The sequence below is a fragment of the Halichoerus grypus genome, chromosome 8 (genome assembly GCF_964656455.1).
Source record: "Halichoerus grypus chromosome 8, mHalGry1.hap1.1, whole genome shotgun sequence".
Classification (NCBI taxonomy): Eukaryota; Metazoa; Chordata; class Mammalia; order Carnivora; family Phocidae; genus Halichoerus; species Halichoerus grypus.
In genome coordinates this window covers 25,209,925-25,226,041 of record NC_135719.1, presented here as the reverse complement: position 1 = coordinate 25,226,041, position 16,117 = coordinate 25,209,925, and the positions used below count along the sequence as shown (strand labels likewise).

The window sequence follows — 16,117 nt, the reverse complement described above, 5'->3', positions numbered from 1 at the left end:
TGTGTGCGGCCTGTGCCCCAGCATCCCTCGGGGGGCTTGGCCATTGGCCATCACAAAAGCCTTGTAAACATGGAGGAGCCTTGGCCGAAACAGACACGGAGGGGCTTTGGGGCAAACAGCACTTCCCTTCACTTTCAGGACCCCTGGGTGAGGGCCCGCACAATGCATGGGCAGGCAGGTGGGGGCTCTGGGGGGGGGCGGGCAGAAAGGAAGAGCCATCTTCTAGAGCCTGGCCTGCAGCCCGGGGTTGGGGTGCAGAGAGGGTGAAAGAGCACTGCAACGTAAATCAGATGTGAAAACTTCTTTGCTGTTCAGCTCTTCTTTTATTCATTCCCCTAGTATCTGTGAACCCATTACCTCTGAGGCCTGTTTCCTGGGGGGAGGGGGGAGCTGAGGTGAGTACCGCTGTCCCACATGAGCACCGGCCAGGAGGCCTGCTAGGGAACCTTTTCCCAAAAACCGTAGAATTTCTAGTGACATTCGCTAACGTCTGATTTTCTAAGGAAAATCTCTAATGGCAGCACAGGGTGTTCGTGTTTCTTTTTTGGTCTTCGCAACTGAAAACTCCCCGTTCACTTCTCTTGATGTCTCTTCACCCCAAGTTTGCAGACTGGTGGCCCAAGGGCCCCCAGTTTTTGCGTGGCCTGCGTGATATCATAAACATTCTGGAATTGTTACTAACATTTAAAAACAGGGCGATTTCGCCTGAAAATCTGGATTTGGGGCCCTTGTCTGGAAATCTGGCAACATGGCGATGTGTCCTCGTCCTCACTTGGCCACCGTGATCTGGGGCCAAGCAGGCCTGGTGCCTTTCCCCAGGCCCTGGCCCTCCTCCAGCCCCCCACACTCCTCTAGCCACTATGTGTTTTGATTTAGCTGCCTGGCCCAGGCAGTAATTTGGTTTGTGCCTCTGCTTTATGGAAGGAGAGGTGGTTTGGCCATTAGAAAGCAAAACTTACCCAGATCGGGTCCTCCCAGAAATGCCACCTTCCTGCAAATGAGAATACAAACTCCTCCAAACTCTTGGAGGGCACAAAAGCCAATTTCTCAGGTTCCAGTTTGCCAGCTATGCTAAAATGCAGCTTCTGGATAACTGCGAATTTGGGGAAGACCAAAAACACCTCCTTTTTATTTACTCCCTGATCAGAAGATCTGACCAAAGCAATAGAACCGGGCCAACAGTCCAGTTTCTCCATGAATGTAATAACACGTAGAATGGAGTTGCCAGGATGTCTTCCTTTGGAGGAGGCTTCACTTGAACTTCACTTGAAGGCTCTTGCAAAAATGCCATTAGAACCTCGAGTCCTGTGAGAGAGGCATCAAGGGGCTGAGTTACAGCTCTGACTCACCATTTAACATATCTTAACCTCTCTGGCCCTCAGTCTCTTTATCACTGCAATGGAGAATCATTAACACTGGCCCTGCCTGTTTCTCAGAGACGCTCAGAGCTTTCAAGGCATTAATATATGTGACTAAGCGCTTTGACAACTCAGGCCATTTTTCCTGCCCCAAACCCAGCACCCAGTGTTTATGCTGGGTCCCCAGGAGGCACAGTCCCCAGGACTAACCTGTTCTGATCTCATCTAACTTTGTCTTATCGATCGGAGGGCCCAGCCTTTTATAGAACCATGCCAAGAAATGTCGTCTCATGGCCAACCATGTCAGACTCAGCTTGAGAAGGGTCACCAGTGTATCCCAAAGGCCCAGGGAAATGTAAGCGAGCTCTCAACAGTTTGGGTTCTAATCAATAAGAAAACATTTTGGGAGTGTTCCGTGTCAGAATTGTCAGAAGACATAGAAGGGGAGCTCCCCAACAGAGTAAGAGGCAGAAGACCATTGTTTGGACTCCAAATGTCCAGGTGTGGACTGGAACAAAGCTGTCATTCTACTTGGGGAATTAGAAGGGTCCTGTGGTCACACCCCACATGCAGCCTATGCTAGTGAAGGGTGACCTCCATGGTCATAGATATCCCTGGGCAGGAAGCGAAGGGGAGGGGAGGGGTCAAGGAGGGCCTGGGCTGCACTCAGCCCTCAGAGTTTGAGGTCTACCCCTGCGCCTCTGCCCTCTGACCAGGTCCTTGGCCCTGTTTTCTAGAAGAGACAGTAGATGCTCAGAGATTAAGTGACTGGCCCACAGTGCTCCGGCAGAGTCCAAGGTCTGAACCCCAGGTCAGAGTTCAGTCCATATGCGAGGGGCTCCGGAGGCCCCATGATGGTACCTTTGAGCCACAGCATGTCCTAGAGATGGTCATTGGCTCTCCAGAGCCTGAGTTTCTCCAGCCTCACCATTCGGGCTTTGAAGACCAGATGGACACTTCTGTTTTCTTAAGTACCGTGAACTTCCTGGTGCGGGGAGCTGCAAAACGCCAGGAAATAAATGTGAGTCGTACCCGAGAGGCTCATCCCTGTGCTACCCCAGATCTGGTAGCTCACGCTCGCCCTCCTCCATTGTTCAAGGGCCCCTCCTTGGTTGAGGAGGCCGGTTTGCCATTTAGCAAACTCCCCCACACACAGTCCACCAGGCGAAGTAGAGCCTTTAGCTGGCCTGCCTCTTTATTAGCCAGGCCATGGTGAATAATGCCTCCCAGCTTTCTGGAAAGTAAGGTATTGGAAGGCCACAGTGCCTGCTTTTTACCACAGCCAGCTTGATCAGTCATCCCTGGCCTTAAAAACAGGAAAGATTGATGGCATGTGATGATCTTGGCTGCCATCCAGGGGTGGTATCTGATGGCATCGGATTGGTGTACACAAAGCCTTGGGGGAGAGTACTCAGCATGGCAGGGGGAGGGGGCGGGAAGCTGCCCCCTCCCCAGCACGTCTGGCCAGAGCCGGGGCCCAGGGCAGACTCGATCTACCAAGCTGAGAACTTGGTCACAGACCTGGAACTGGAAGTCCAGGTATGCATGAGCATACTGAGCAAGCGTGACGGGGCAGGGGCCGCACAAAACTCAACTGTGGGACCCCCACCCTGACGGTTTGCCTCACCACCACTCCCTCCTCCACAGCCATCACTGGGTGGTCTGGCCTGCCCAGTTGCAGAAATCTGTAGAGTACGGTTCTAGAAATCTGCCCGTTGCTTTTCCCCATTTCTTCTCTGGAGAACGGAAAGATACAATTCCCTATAGGGGTCCTTGTCCTCACTCGCTGGGCAACTGGCCAACATAAGTGGATTCCACTGGATGGATGGTACCCTGACATTTACACTTCTTTGGACTAGATTTGCTTTGCCGTTGACCTCTTATCTTCACTCTACGGCTTGTGGACAGTGCCCTTGTCACACACATGGGGTTGGTGCACTTTTATTTTTTTTTATTTTTTTATTGTTATGTTAATCACCATACATTAAATCATTAGTTTTTGATGTAGTGTTCCATGATTCATTGTTTGTGCATAAACCCAGTGCTCCATGCCGAGCATGACCTCTTTAATACCCATCACCAGGCTAACCCATCCTCCCACCCCCCTCCCCTCTAGAACCCTCAGTTTGTTTTTCAGAGTCCATCGTCTCTCATGGTTCGTCTCCCCCTCCGATTTCCCCCCCTTCATTCTTCCCCTCCTGCTATCATCTTCTTTTGTTTTTGTTTTTTTTTCTTAACATATATTGCATTATTTGTTTCAGAGGTACAGATCTGTGATTCAACAGTCTTGCACAATTCACAGCACTCACCATAGCACATACCCTCCCCAGTGTCTATCACCCAGCCACCCCATCCCTCCCACCCCACCCCCCACTCCAGCAACCCTCAGTTTGTTTCCTGAGATTAAAAATTCCTCATATCAGTGAGGTCATATGATACATGTCTTTCTCTGATTGACTTATTTCGCTCAGCATAACACCCTCCAGTTCCAACCACGTTCTTGCAAATGGCAAGATCTCATTCCTTTTGATGGCTGCATAATATTCCATTGTGTATATATACCACTTCTTCTTTATCCATTCATCTGTCGATGGACATCTTGGCTCTTTCCACAGTTTGGCTCTTGTGGACATGGCTGCTATAAACATCGGGCTGCACGTACCCCTTCGGATCCCTACATTTGTACCTTTGGGGTAAATACCCAGTAGTGCAATTGCTGGATCCTATGGTAGCTCTATTCTCAACTTTTTGAGGAACCTCCATATTGTTTTTCAGAGTGGCTGCACCAGCTTGCATTCCCACCAACAGTGTAGGAGGGTTCCCCTTTCTCTGCATCCACGCCAACATCTGTCGTTTCCTGACCTGTTAATTTTAGCCATTCTGACTGGTGTGAGGTGATATCTCATTGAGGTTTTGATTTGGATTTCCCTGGTGCCGAGCGATGTTGAGCACTTTTTCATGTGTCTGTTGGCCATTTGGATGTCTTCTTTGGAAAAATGTCTGTTCATATCTTCGGCCCATTTCTTGATTGGATTCTTTGTTCTTTGGGTGTTGAGTTTGATAAGTTCTTTATAGGTTTTGGATACTAGCCCTTTATGTGATATGTCATTTGCAAATATCTTCTCCCATTCTGTCAGTTGTCTTTTGGTTTTGTTGACTGTTTCTTTTGCTGTGCAAAAGCTTTTTATCTTGGGCGCCTGGGTGGCTCAGTTGGTTAAGCAACTGCCTTCGGCTCAGGTCATGATCCTGGAGTCCCTGGATCGAGTCCCGCATCAGGCTCCCTGCTCGGCAGGGAGTCTGCTTCTCCCTCTGACCCTCCCCCCTCTCATGTGCTCTCTCTCATTCTCTCTCTCTCAAATAGATAAATAAAATCTTTAAAAAAAAAAAAAAAAAAGCTTTTTATCTTGATGAAGTCCCAATAGTTCATTTTTCTCCTTGCTTCCCTTGCCTTTGGTGATGTTTCTAGGAAGAAGTTGCTGAGGCTGAGGTCGAAGAGGTTGCTGCCTGTGTTCTTCAGGATTTTGACGGACACCTGCCTCACATTTAGGTCTTTCAACCATTTGGAGTCTATTTTTGTGTGTGGTGTAAGGAAATGGTCCAGTTTCATTCTTCTGCATGTGGCTGTCCAATTTTCCCAACACCATCTGTTGAAGAGACTGTCTTTTTTCCATTGGACATTCTTTCCTGCTTTGTCAAAGATTACTTGACCATAGAGTTGAGGGTCCATTTCTGGGCTCTCTATTCTGTTCCATTGATCTATGTGTCTGTTTTTGTGCCAGTACCATACTGTCTTGATGATGACAGCTTTGTAATAGAGCTGGAAGTCCGGAATTGTGATGCCGCCAGCTTTGCTTTTCTTTTTCAGCATTCCTCTGGCAATTCGGGGTCTTTTCTGGTTCCATAAAATTTTAGGATTATTTGTTCCATTTCTTTGGAAAAAGTGGATGGTATTTTGATGGGGATTGCATTGAATGTGTAGATTGCTCTAGGTAGCATTGACATCTTCACAATATTTGTTCTTCCAATCCATGAGCATGGAACGTTTTTCCATTTCTTTGTGTCTTCCTCAATTTCTTTCATGAGTATTTTATCCATTCATAGTTTTCTGAGTACAGATCCTTTGCCTCTTTGGTTAGATTTATTCCTAGGTATCTTATGGTTTTGGGTGCAATTGTAAATGGGATCGACTCCTTAATTTCTCTTTCATCTCTCTTGTTGGTGGTGTATAGGAATGCCACTGATTTCTGTGCATTGATTTTATATCCTGCCACTTGACTGAATTCCTGTATGAGTTCTAGCAGTTTTGGGGTGGAGTCTTTTGGGTTTTCCACATAAAGTATCAAATCATCTGCAAAGAGTGAGAGTTTGACTTCTTCTTTGCCGATTTGGATGCCTTTGATTTCTTTTTGTTGTCTGATTGCTGTGGCTAGGACTTCTAATACTATGTTGAACAGCAGTGGTGATAGTGGACATCCCTGACGCATTCCCGACCTTAGGGGGAAAGCTCTCAGTTTTTCCCCATTGAGAATGATATTCACTGTAGGTTTTTCATAGATGGCTTTTATGATATTGAGGTATGTACCCTCTATGCCTATACTCTGAAGAGTTTTGATCAAGAAAGGATGCTGTACTTTGTCAAATGCTTTTTCTGCATCTATTGAGAGGATCATATGATTCTTGTTCTTTCTTTTGTTAATGTATTGTATCACATTGATTTGCGGATGTTGAACCAACCTTGCAGCCCAGGGATAAATCCCACTGGGTCGTGGTGAATAATCCTTTTAATGTACTGTTGGATCCTATTGGCTAGTATTTTGGTGAGAATTTTTGCATCCATGTTCATCAAGGATATTGGTCTGTAATTCTCCTTTTTGACGGGGTCTTTGTCTGGTTTTGGGATCAAGGTAATGGTGGCCTCATAAAAAGAGTTTGGAAGTTTTCCTTCCCTTTCTATTTTTTGGAACAGTTTCAGAAGAATAGGTATTAATTCTTCTTGAAATGTTTGGTAGAATTCCCCTGGCAAGCCATCTGGCCTTTGTTTGTTGGGAGATTTTTGATGACTGCTTCAATTTCCTTAGTGGTTATAGGTCTGTTCAGGTTTTCTATTTCTTCCTGGTTCAGTTTTGGTAGTCGATACATCTCTAGGAATGCATCCATTTCTTCCAGATTATCCAATTTGCTGGCATAGAGTTGCTCATAATATGTTCTTATAATTGTTTGTATTTCTTTGGTGTTGGTTGTGATCTCTCCTCTTTCATTCATGATTTTGTTGATTTGGGTCATTTCTCTTTTCTTTTTGATAAGTCTGGCCAGGGGTTTATCCATCTTGTTAATTCTTTCAAAGAACCAGCTCCTAGTTTCGTTGATCTGTTCTACTGTTCTCTTGGTTCCTATTTCATTGATTTCTGCTCTGATCTTTATGATTTCTCTTCTCCTGCTGGGTTTAGGCTTTATTTGCTGTTCTTTCTCCAACTCCTTTAGGTGTAGGGTTAGGTTGTGTACTTGAGACCTTTCTTGTTTCTTGAGAAAGGCTTGTATTGCTCTATACTTTCCTCTTAGGACTGCCTTTGCTGCATCCCAAAGATTTTGAACAGTGGTGTTTTCATTTTCATTGGTTTCCATGAATTTTTTGAATTCCACTTTAATTTCCTGGTTGACCCATTCATTCTTTAGTAGGATGCTCTTTAGCCTCCATGTATTTGAGTTCTTTCTCACTTTCCTCTTGTGATTGAGTTCTAGTTTCAAAGCACTGTGGTCTGAAAATAGGCAGGGAATGATCCCAATCTTTTGGTACCGGTTGAGACCTGATTTGTGACCTAGGATGTGATCGATTCTGGAGAATGTTCCATGGGCACTAGAGAAGAATGTATATTCTGTTGCTTTGGGATGGAATGTTCTGAATATGTCTGTGAAGTCCATTTGGTCCAGTGTGTCATTTAAAGTCTTTATTTCCTTGTTGATCTTTGGCTTAGATGATCTGTCCATTTCAGTGAGGGGGGTGTTAAAGTCCCCCACTATTATTGTATTGTTGTCAATGTGTTTCTTTGCTTTCGTTATTAATTGCCTTATATAATTGGAAACTCCCATGATAGGGACATAGATATTTACAATTGTTAGATCTTGTTGGATAGACCCTTTAAGTAGGATATAGTGTCCTTCCTCATCTCTTATTACAGTCTTTGGTTTAAAATCTAATTTGTCTGATATAAGGATTGCCACCTCAGCTTTCTTTTGGTGTCCATTAGCATGGTAAATGGTTTTCCACCCCCTCACTTTCAATCTGGGGGTGTCTTTGGGTCTAAAACGAGTCTCTTGCAGACAGCATATCGATGGGTCTTGTTTTTTAATCCAATCTGATAGCCTGTGTCTTTTGATTGGGGCATTTAGCCCATTTACATTCAGGGTAACTATTGAAAGATAGGAATTTAGTGCCATTGTATTGCCTGAAGGTGACTGTTCCTGTATATTGTCTGTGTTCCTTTCTGGTCTATGTTGCTTTTAGGCTCTCTCTTTGCTTAGAGGACCCCTTTCAATATTTCTTGTAGGGCTGGTTTCATGTTTGCAAATTCCTTTAGTTTTTGTTTGTCCTGGAAGCTTTTTATCTCTCCTTCTATTTTCAATTGCAGCCTAGCTGGATATAGTATTCTTGGCTGCATATTTTTCTCGTTTAGTGCTCTGAATATATCCTGCCAGTCCTTTCCGGCCTGCCAGGTCTCTGTGGATAGGTCTGTTGCCAATCTAATGTTTCTACCATTGTAGGTTACATATCTTCTCCCGAGCTGCTTTCAGGATTTTCTCTTTGTCTCTGAGACTCGTAAGTTTTACTATTAGATGTCGGGGTGTTGACCTATTTTTATTGATTTTGAGAGGAGTTCTCTGTGCTTCCTGGATTTTGATGCCTGTTTCCTTCCCCAAATTAGGGAAGTTCTCTGCTCTAATTTGCTCCAATATGCCTTCTGCCCCTCTCTCTCTTTCTTCTTCTTCTGGGATCCCAATTATTCTAATGTCGTTTCATCTTATGGTATCACTTATCTCTCGAATTCTGCCCTCGTGATCCAGTAGTTGTTTTTCTCTCTTTTTCTCAGCTTCTTTATTTTCCATCATTTTGTCTTCTATATCACTGATTCTCTCTCCTGCCTCATTTATCCTAGCAGTGAGCGCCCCCATTTTTGATTGCACCTCATTAATAGCCTTTTGGATTTCGACTTGGTTAGATTTTAGTTCTTTTATTTCTCCAGAAAGGGTTTCTCTAATAACTTTCATGCTTTTTTCAAGCCCAGCTAGTATCTTTAAAGTCATGATTCTGAACTCTAGATCTGACATCGTACTAATGTCAGTATTGAGTAGGTCCCTGGCAGTCGGTACTACCTCTTGTTCTTTTTGTTGAGGTGATTTTTTCCATCTTGTCATTTTGTCCAGAGGAGAATAGGTGAATGAGAGAACCAAATGCTAACAGGGTAACAAAATCCCCAGAAAATATACTCTAAACAAATCAGAAAAGACCTGAAGCCAGGGGAAAAGAAAGGGAAAGAAAGAAAAAAGGAAAAGATAAAGATAAAAACAAACAAAAACAGAACAAAACAAAAAAAAACAGAATATGATCAAATATAATCAGGCTGGTGCATAGATCAGTGCTGCACACTAGATTTTGGGTGTATTTTGGTCTGTTAGAAGAAAGTGCCTCCCAAAATTTTAAAGAAAGAAAAACTTATATATGTACAAAAACAAGGGTTGATATGATGAAGGGATGGAATATGACTGTAAAGATGAAAATTATAAAAAATTTTATAAAAGGAATTGATAAGTTGTTTGAAAAAAGAAAGAAGAGGATTTAAAAAAAAATGGAAAAAAAAAAGGCAGAGAATGTGATCAGACAGGAGAGTAGAACAAAACCATACACTAGAGATTTAGGGTATATTTTGATCTGTTAGAAGAAACTATCTAAAAATTTTAAAGAGAGAACAACTTATATATATATGCCAAAAATAAGGGTAACTACTATGAAGGGATAGAATATGACTCTAGAAATGAAAAATAAAAATGCTTTTTGGTTGAAAAAGGGAAAAAGAAAAATTTAAAAAAAAATTAACTTTGAAAGACTAAAGAACCATGGTAAAAAAGCCATGAATTCTATGTGCAGTATTCCCCTAGCGCTGGAGTTCTGCCGTTCTCATTGATCGGTAAACCTGGTCTTGGCTGGCTGTTCTCGCTGATCTTCTGGGGGAGGGGCCTGTTGCCGTGGTTCCCAAATGTCTTTGCCGGAGGCGGAATTGCCCCGCCCTTGCCCGGTCAGGGCTAAGTAATCTGCTCGGGTTTGCTCTCGGGAGCTTTTGTTCCCTGCAAGCTTTCCGTACAGCTTTGGAGGCGGAGAGTGAAAATGGCGGCCTCCCAGTCTCCGCCCCGGAGGAGCCAAGAACTCGGGACCCCGCTCCTCAGTGCGCCCCCAGAGAAAAGCAGTCAGTCACTCCCGTCTCCCCGGTCTCTGGCCGTACTCTGTGCTCACCCGGCCTGTGACCGAGCGTTTCTATCTCTGGCACCCGACCCCGTGTGGAGTCTCCAAACCCAGCAGATCCCTGTGGTGCGCTCCCGCGCCGCTCCTCCTGGGGGAGGAAGGTGAGTCTCCCCGGATCTGCCGCTTGTTGGGTCCCTGCTGGAGGAGCAGTGGCCCGACTGTGCCGCGGATCACGGTTTATGGCAACCCCGAGCTGAGAGCCCGCGCCTGGGCTCCATCTCTGCAGCCGGCTTCCCTGCTCCGATACCTGGGAGCTCTGCCGCACTCAGGCACCCCCGGTCTTTCTGTGACCCCGAGGGTCCTGAGACCACACTGTCCCGCGAGGGTTCCACCCCCCACTTAGCCACCAGAGTGACGTCCCTCAGCGGAGCTGACTTCTAAAAGTCCCGATTCTGTGCTCCGCGGCTCTATCACTTTACAGAAGCTGCCGATGGAGGCCCCTCCCCCGCCGTCTATCCTCCTGAATATCGCCTCGGATTCACTTCTCCGCACGTCCTACCTTCCAGAAAGTGGTCGCTTTTCTGTTCAGAGAGTTGTTGCTATTCTTTTCTTCGATCTCCTGTTGAGTTTGTAGGTGTTCAGAATGGTTTGATCCCTATCCAGCTGAATTCCTGAGACCAGACGAAATCCAGGTCTCCTACCCCTCCACCATCTTGCTCCGCCCCCCCCCCGCCCCCCGGTTGATGCACTTTTAAACCCTCTCCTGTAACCAGCCTCCAAACCGCTCACATGCCAGACTTGGAAGGCTTCGAGCAAGCTGCCCAGAAGGAAAGTCAATAAAAGTCCAAGGGCTGTCAGAGCCTCAGTGTATCTGGAAGCTTTGACATTTTGCCTCCAAGCAATCTCCTATTACTTGGCCCCAAGGTGCTGTTAAGAAAGATAAGCGTGTCTCCAGGGAGGTGACAGACACTGGTCCAAGGAGATGGCACAGGTGCTGTCCTGCACTCACCGAAGCAAGAAGGAGCAGTCATCCCTTGGGAAGGGGCTGGCACCCATCTCCTCCTGTAGTGGGTGAGGGTTCCTGAGAACAGCACCCAGGACTGTGGGGAGGCAGGGCCCCTCCCCCAGCCTCAGCAAATGGCTGAACCCCAACCAGGGACCTGCGCGCAGGGCAGACCTCACATTCCCATTCCTGCTGAGGGCATTATTGCTCTCTGCCGTGTTTGAAAAATGACCTGCCCTCCTGGGATATCCGCTATTTCCAGATCTGTGCAAATCATTGTTTCCACCGGCTAAATGCTGGGTATTCAACCCGGGGGGCAGGGAGATGTCACTTAAAATGGGAAAGGAGGAAATCACATTTCTTTCTAGAATAGCATGACTTTTGATCAAAAGTTGAGATGTTTCAGTTTCAAGACCAGAGGCATTAATCACGACTGAGCTGATGGGATGTTTCTAATTAGAAACAAATTATTCTGGAGGGACTCTAATGGATGGTGTTTTTAGAGAAAACCATTGGCTCTCTGTGTTAAGAGTATGGTGTTCCCTTTCACTGAAAGGATCAAAGTGACCATTGACTTCCTGGTGCCAGTGGAGGTCCCGTGGAAGGGAGCTGGTCTTACTCCTAGGCCTCAGTCAGGCCCCAGGTGTGCCCCTCACACCCGAGCCCCAGGCTGTGATGTGGAAATCACAGCACCTCCCAGAGGCCTTCGGAGGTCAGAGGAAGAAATAAGCACGTAAGAGCCTCTGTTCTGTACCGTGCTGTCCCCGGACATCTGGTAGATGCCTTCCTGAGCTCTGGGCAGGGAGATGGGGCTTTCAGCAACATGGCCTTAGCAAGGAATGAGAGGGGTTTGCTACAGAAAGTGTTTCAGCCCATACCACTTCCAAAGCCTGCACCTACTTTCTTTGGTGGGGCCTGACCCCGCACCCCACTCTGCAAGGCTGGCCTGCCTGCCAAGCTGGGGGTCTGCAACCAAGTCTCTGTGATTCAAGCAGCACTTCCTGTGCTCCTTTTCTCAGGAGAGAATGTGCCAGATCTGTCCTGGGCACGGGAGTGAACAGAGAGTGGACAGTGACCCAGCCTAGGTATGGACCGACAAGGAGCCAACCACCTTAGGCCACACTGAGTCCCCCTGGGCTGTGGATGGGGTTGCTGGTGGAGGGTGATGCTATTTCTTTTGGGCTCAGTGAGAACGGCCCCTGACATCCACTAGTGCTTTAGAATTGACAAAGCATATTCACTCGTATCATCTCATTTGGTCCCATCCCCGTTTTACAGATGAGGAAACTGGCTCAGAGTGGTGATGTGGCTTTTTTTCCCCAAGGTCACACAACTAGAAAACAGCAGGGCTAAGAGTCTGGTGCCTGCCTTCTGACTCTTAATCCACGTTTCTTTCAGGTGCATAATAATGCCAGAGGCTTAGATTCCAAACTTGAAACAGGAAGGAGCTGAACTCTAAGATGCCCACAGCTCTAACCATCACAGGCATATGCTTGTCAGAAAGTCAGGTATCTACCTGCTCTCTCTCCACCATCACCGCCCCCCCCCATCACAACCTGCTCCCAAAAGGGCTTTGTATCAGCCATTCACACTTTAGTGTCAATCTGTTGTCTCTCCCTGAGGTCCTGCCTGTTGTCTACCCTCATTTGTGAAATGAAAAGTTGAGTCCTTATTAAAAAGAAACTTGGACATCAAAGAGGAGGTGTCTGAGGCACCAGGGATATCAAGGCCCTTTTCTGGACTTTGTGAAACCATACTACGCAGGCAGCCAGCACTCTGCACGAAGACAGAGGGCCAGTTCTCCATTCAGTATTACTCTTAGGAATGTAAGCGGCCAGGAAAAGGAGAGTCATCACATTTCAGTGCTTTTCAGAGCAGGGGCAGAAGGGAGAGAGGGCAGATTACCCCCCTTGGTGTGAGCACTTTGCGTGGGTGAACAGAGCCTGCCACCAGGTCATAGAGTTCCAGAGAAAGGTCTAGAACTCATATCTGCTCAACTGAGAGAAATGAGCTTGCTCTAGAGCAGAAGAGCCTCCAGAAATTTCCAGGACAGGTGCCTGCATGGAAGTGAGATAAATCGTCTAATGGCAGATGCCTTTGCCCCCTCGGTTTCCCTGCTGCCCCTCCACTCACCCTGTAACCTTTGTCAAACCAGCTGCCTTTGTGTGGAGCGAGGGATCAGAGAGAGGGGTGGCTCCCCTGCATGGCAGCCTGGGTTTTAGCCACTACCTGGATCTCGCCATTGAATCAGAGAAGCTGTTGCCCCTAAGGAACACATGCTCCATCAGTGACCCCTGAGCAGGGCACGTGGTCAGGAGGACACAGGTCCACATCCCTGCTCTGCTGTCTCTCATCAGAATCGTCTTAGAACAGCTCTGAATATGGCTCATATTCACCGGTGCCTGCACATGGTGACAGCGTACGTAGGAGGCAGGAGACAGGCTGTAGCATTTGCTGGGTGCCTGGGCCTGCCTCCTCCAGCAGGAGTGGAGGGTCTTTCACACAGTCACGGACAGGCCGGGAGAGCTAAGCTACCAGAGTGATCATGGCTCTTGCCCGAGGACAGATAGTGACAGTGGCCCTGCGGGGTCCTCTGTGCTCCAGGCTCACACAGCACGATCAAAAGCTCTTGGGATCACCAGCCCTTGCAGGCTGTCAGGGGTCACCTTGCCCTTTGGGCTCCCTGGCTATAGGGCCCCGGGCAAAATCTCTAGGTCAGCAGGTTGCAAATTCAGAGACACGGGGAAACCTGAGGCTGAGGCTGAGGAGAGAAAGGAAAAACAGTTTGCCAGGGAGTATGAGTTGAAGGGGTGTGTGTGTGTGTGTGTGTGTCTGTCTGTCTGTCTGTCTGAGAAAGCATTTCCAGTTTCAAGGCTGGAGCAAAGACAGTGGGGATTTTCATTACTGTTTAAAACCTGCTATTTCAGGTTTCAACAGCTTCCGACGGTTGCACGGCTCATGCCAAGTCTGGGGGGGGAAATCTGTCAAAAATGCTTTTGAAGAGCTTTTGACATTTCACCAGCCAAGTGCCTTTCAGACATCAGCAGAAAGTGGAGTTAGCATGAGGGTCTGCCCTTCCCCCAGCCCCGCCTCAGGCTCTTCGAGCCAAACCTGCCTGGGGGCCGGCTGGCCCCTCAGAGCAGGAGACTGGGGGGTGGGGGGCGCTAACAAAGGGCCGTGAGGGCTCCCCCCTTGCCAGGTCTCCGGCTCACCCCAGAGCCCGGGGAGGAAGCCCGGCCGCCCCCGCCTCCGTCAGAACCCGGGCTCAAGCAAGTATCAAGCCTTCCTGCAGCATTTCCCTCTTCCTGAGGTTTTTACGACCTCCTTTAGCTAATTCTCAAAACACCCCTTTGGGATCTGGTGTTATTTATAGTCATGATTTTACAGCTGGGAGAAGTGAAGAGAAGGAAGGCCTCGCCGCAGAGGAGCATGTCATGAGGGCGGGGCCCCCACGGGGTGACAGAGACCTGGTTCCTCCCTGCTGGGGAGCCGTGTGGCCCCGGAGGAGGGCGGGGTGGTGGGGGGGGCTGGAGCTCTCACTGGGGAGGAGCTGTATGGACGCTCTGGGGCTCCCATTCCTCCTCTCTGAAAGGCAGTGCTGTGCCCATGTGGATGCCTTTCATGCAGTCGGTGCATGTTTATTGAGCACCTACTGTGTTCTGAGCGCCGCCCTGGCCTCGGCCGCGGTTAGCCGGACGATTACTGAGGACTAACGAGAATGACGTAAGCCCAGGGCCCAGCACTTGCTGGGGAGGGGGCGTGAGGGGCTGCCCTCACTTCGGGTCGTCTGGCAGGGAGCTTTCCGGCTGGATTTATTACTGCTTCATTTCTTTGTTTCCCGAGTCTCAGGGAGCCACGTTAAATGTTAATGTAATGAGCGACCTGAAAAAAAATACCCCACAGTGAAAAGAGTGCTTCAAACAAGACCAGAGATGTTTTTTATGTATCTGTTTGCTGGGATTTTTAAAAGCCCCAGAATGGCTTCACAGCAATGCTTGGGGCTAATCCGATGCTAGCAGGAGCCACTTTGGTCTCCTCGCTGTTTAATTAAAGCTGAGGCCGAGGGGAGGCAGGCGGAGATGGAATTCCTGGTCTGCGCCGTGTTATCTCAAATGCAGCAAGCTCAAGTTACAAGCGGATGCTGTTCAAAAGCAACCCCTCGGACCTGTCTGGAATCACGTTCGTCCTCAGGGTCAAGTCAGCTTCTAATGGTGCTCCTGGAGGTTATCTGGCTGAGCTGCCAGATCAGGGCCTGGAGCCAGGGAAAGGCAGACAGCCACACCTGCCTGCGGAGGCCTGGTGTCGGGGCATGGCCGGCAGGCCAAGCGGCTCAGTGCCTTTTCCTGGGCTCCAAGGACTCCCCGGCCCGCTCTCTCTGCTCTTGTCCAAGCACTAACTGTTAATAATAACAGTAGCACTTGCAGAGGGCTCACTCGCTGCTGGTCACCTGTTCCAAGCTTTTCTAATCATCGCAATCATTCTACAAGGAAAGTTTTATTATCCTCAAGCCACAGATGAAGAAACTGGGGCTCAGATAGGTTAAGTAACCTGCCCGAGGTCACACAGCTAGTAAGGAGGGATGGAGTATGCTGACAGGTCTGTCCTGCCCCTGCTGCTCTATCCCCAATCTGACTCCAGCTACGGAAAGTGTGGTTACCCGTGGATGTTAGGCCAGGGGCAGCCTTGGACCGAAGTGAAAGTTTCTGTACATGCCACTTGGTTACTGTTTGTCTTCTAACAGCTGACGCAATGAAGCGGCCTCTGTGGGGCTGGCTCAGACACCCCAAGGTTCTCAAAAGTTCTTCTAAACGACTACGAGCCTTTCACAGCTCACAGCTGTGTGAACAGAGTCCCTAGGATGCCAGCAAAAATGTAGCAAAGCCTAATGTGAGAGACAAATCCCTATGAGGGGCAGGGTCCGCAGGGTCCCTAAGTGCCCCCACTTAGGGTCACCTCCCAGCCTGTCACCTGGCCCTGCCCTGCCTCATGGAGGTGCAGGAGAGCCATGAGAACAGACACTTTGGTCTCTGTGCAGGAACTCTGGAGGTCATTCCATGATCTCATGGAGCAGTTTTCTCCGGGCTGGAAAATTAAAAGCCGGTGACGCTGTGCTAGGAAAGATAATGAATCAAATGGTGGACCTGGGCAGTAAGCTAGTTTTTTGTTTCCTGGCTCGCATAGAGGCTGCAGTGCAGCTAGTACAAGCCATAATTCATACAGGAAGATGGAATTTGGTCCATGAAACGGGGCAGCTGGGGTCCTGTCCCTCCTCTGCCACTTACTAACTCTGTGACCTTGGCCCAG

At 48.1% G+C, this 16,117-nt stretch overlaps 1 protein-coding gene across 5 annotated transcripts in view; it reads left to right on the top strand.

Annotated features, from left to right (window-relative positions):
* ADAMTS17 (ADAM metallopeptidase with thrombospondin type 1 motif 17) overlaps nucleotides 1-16,117 on the top strand; it is a 348,978-nt gene that overhangs the window by 324,401 nt on the left and 8,460 nt on the right. The window lies entirely within an intron of this gene.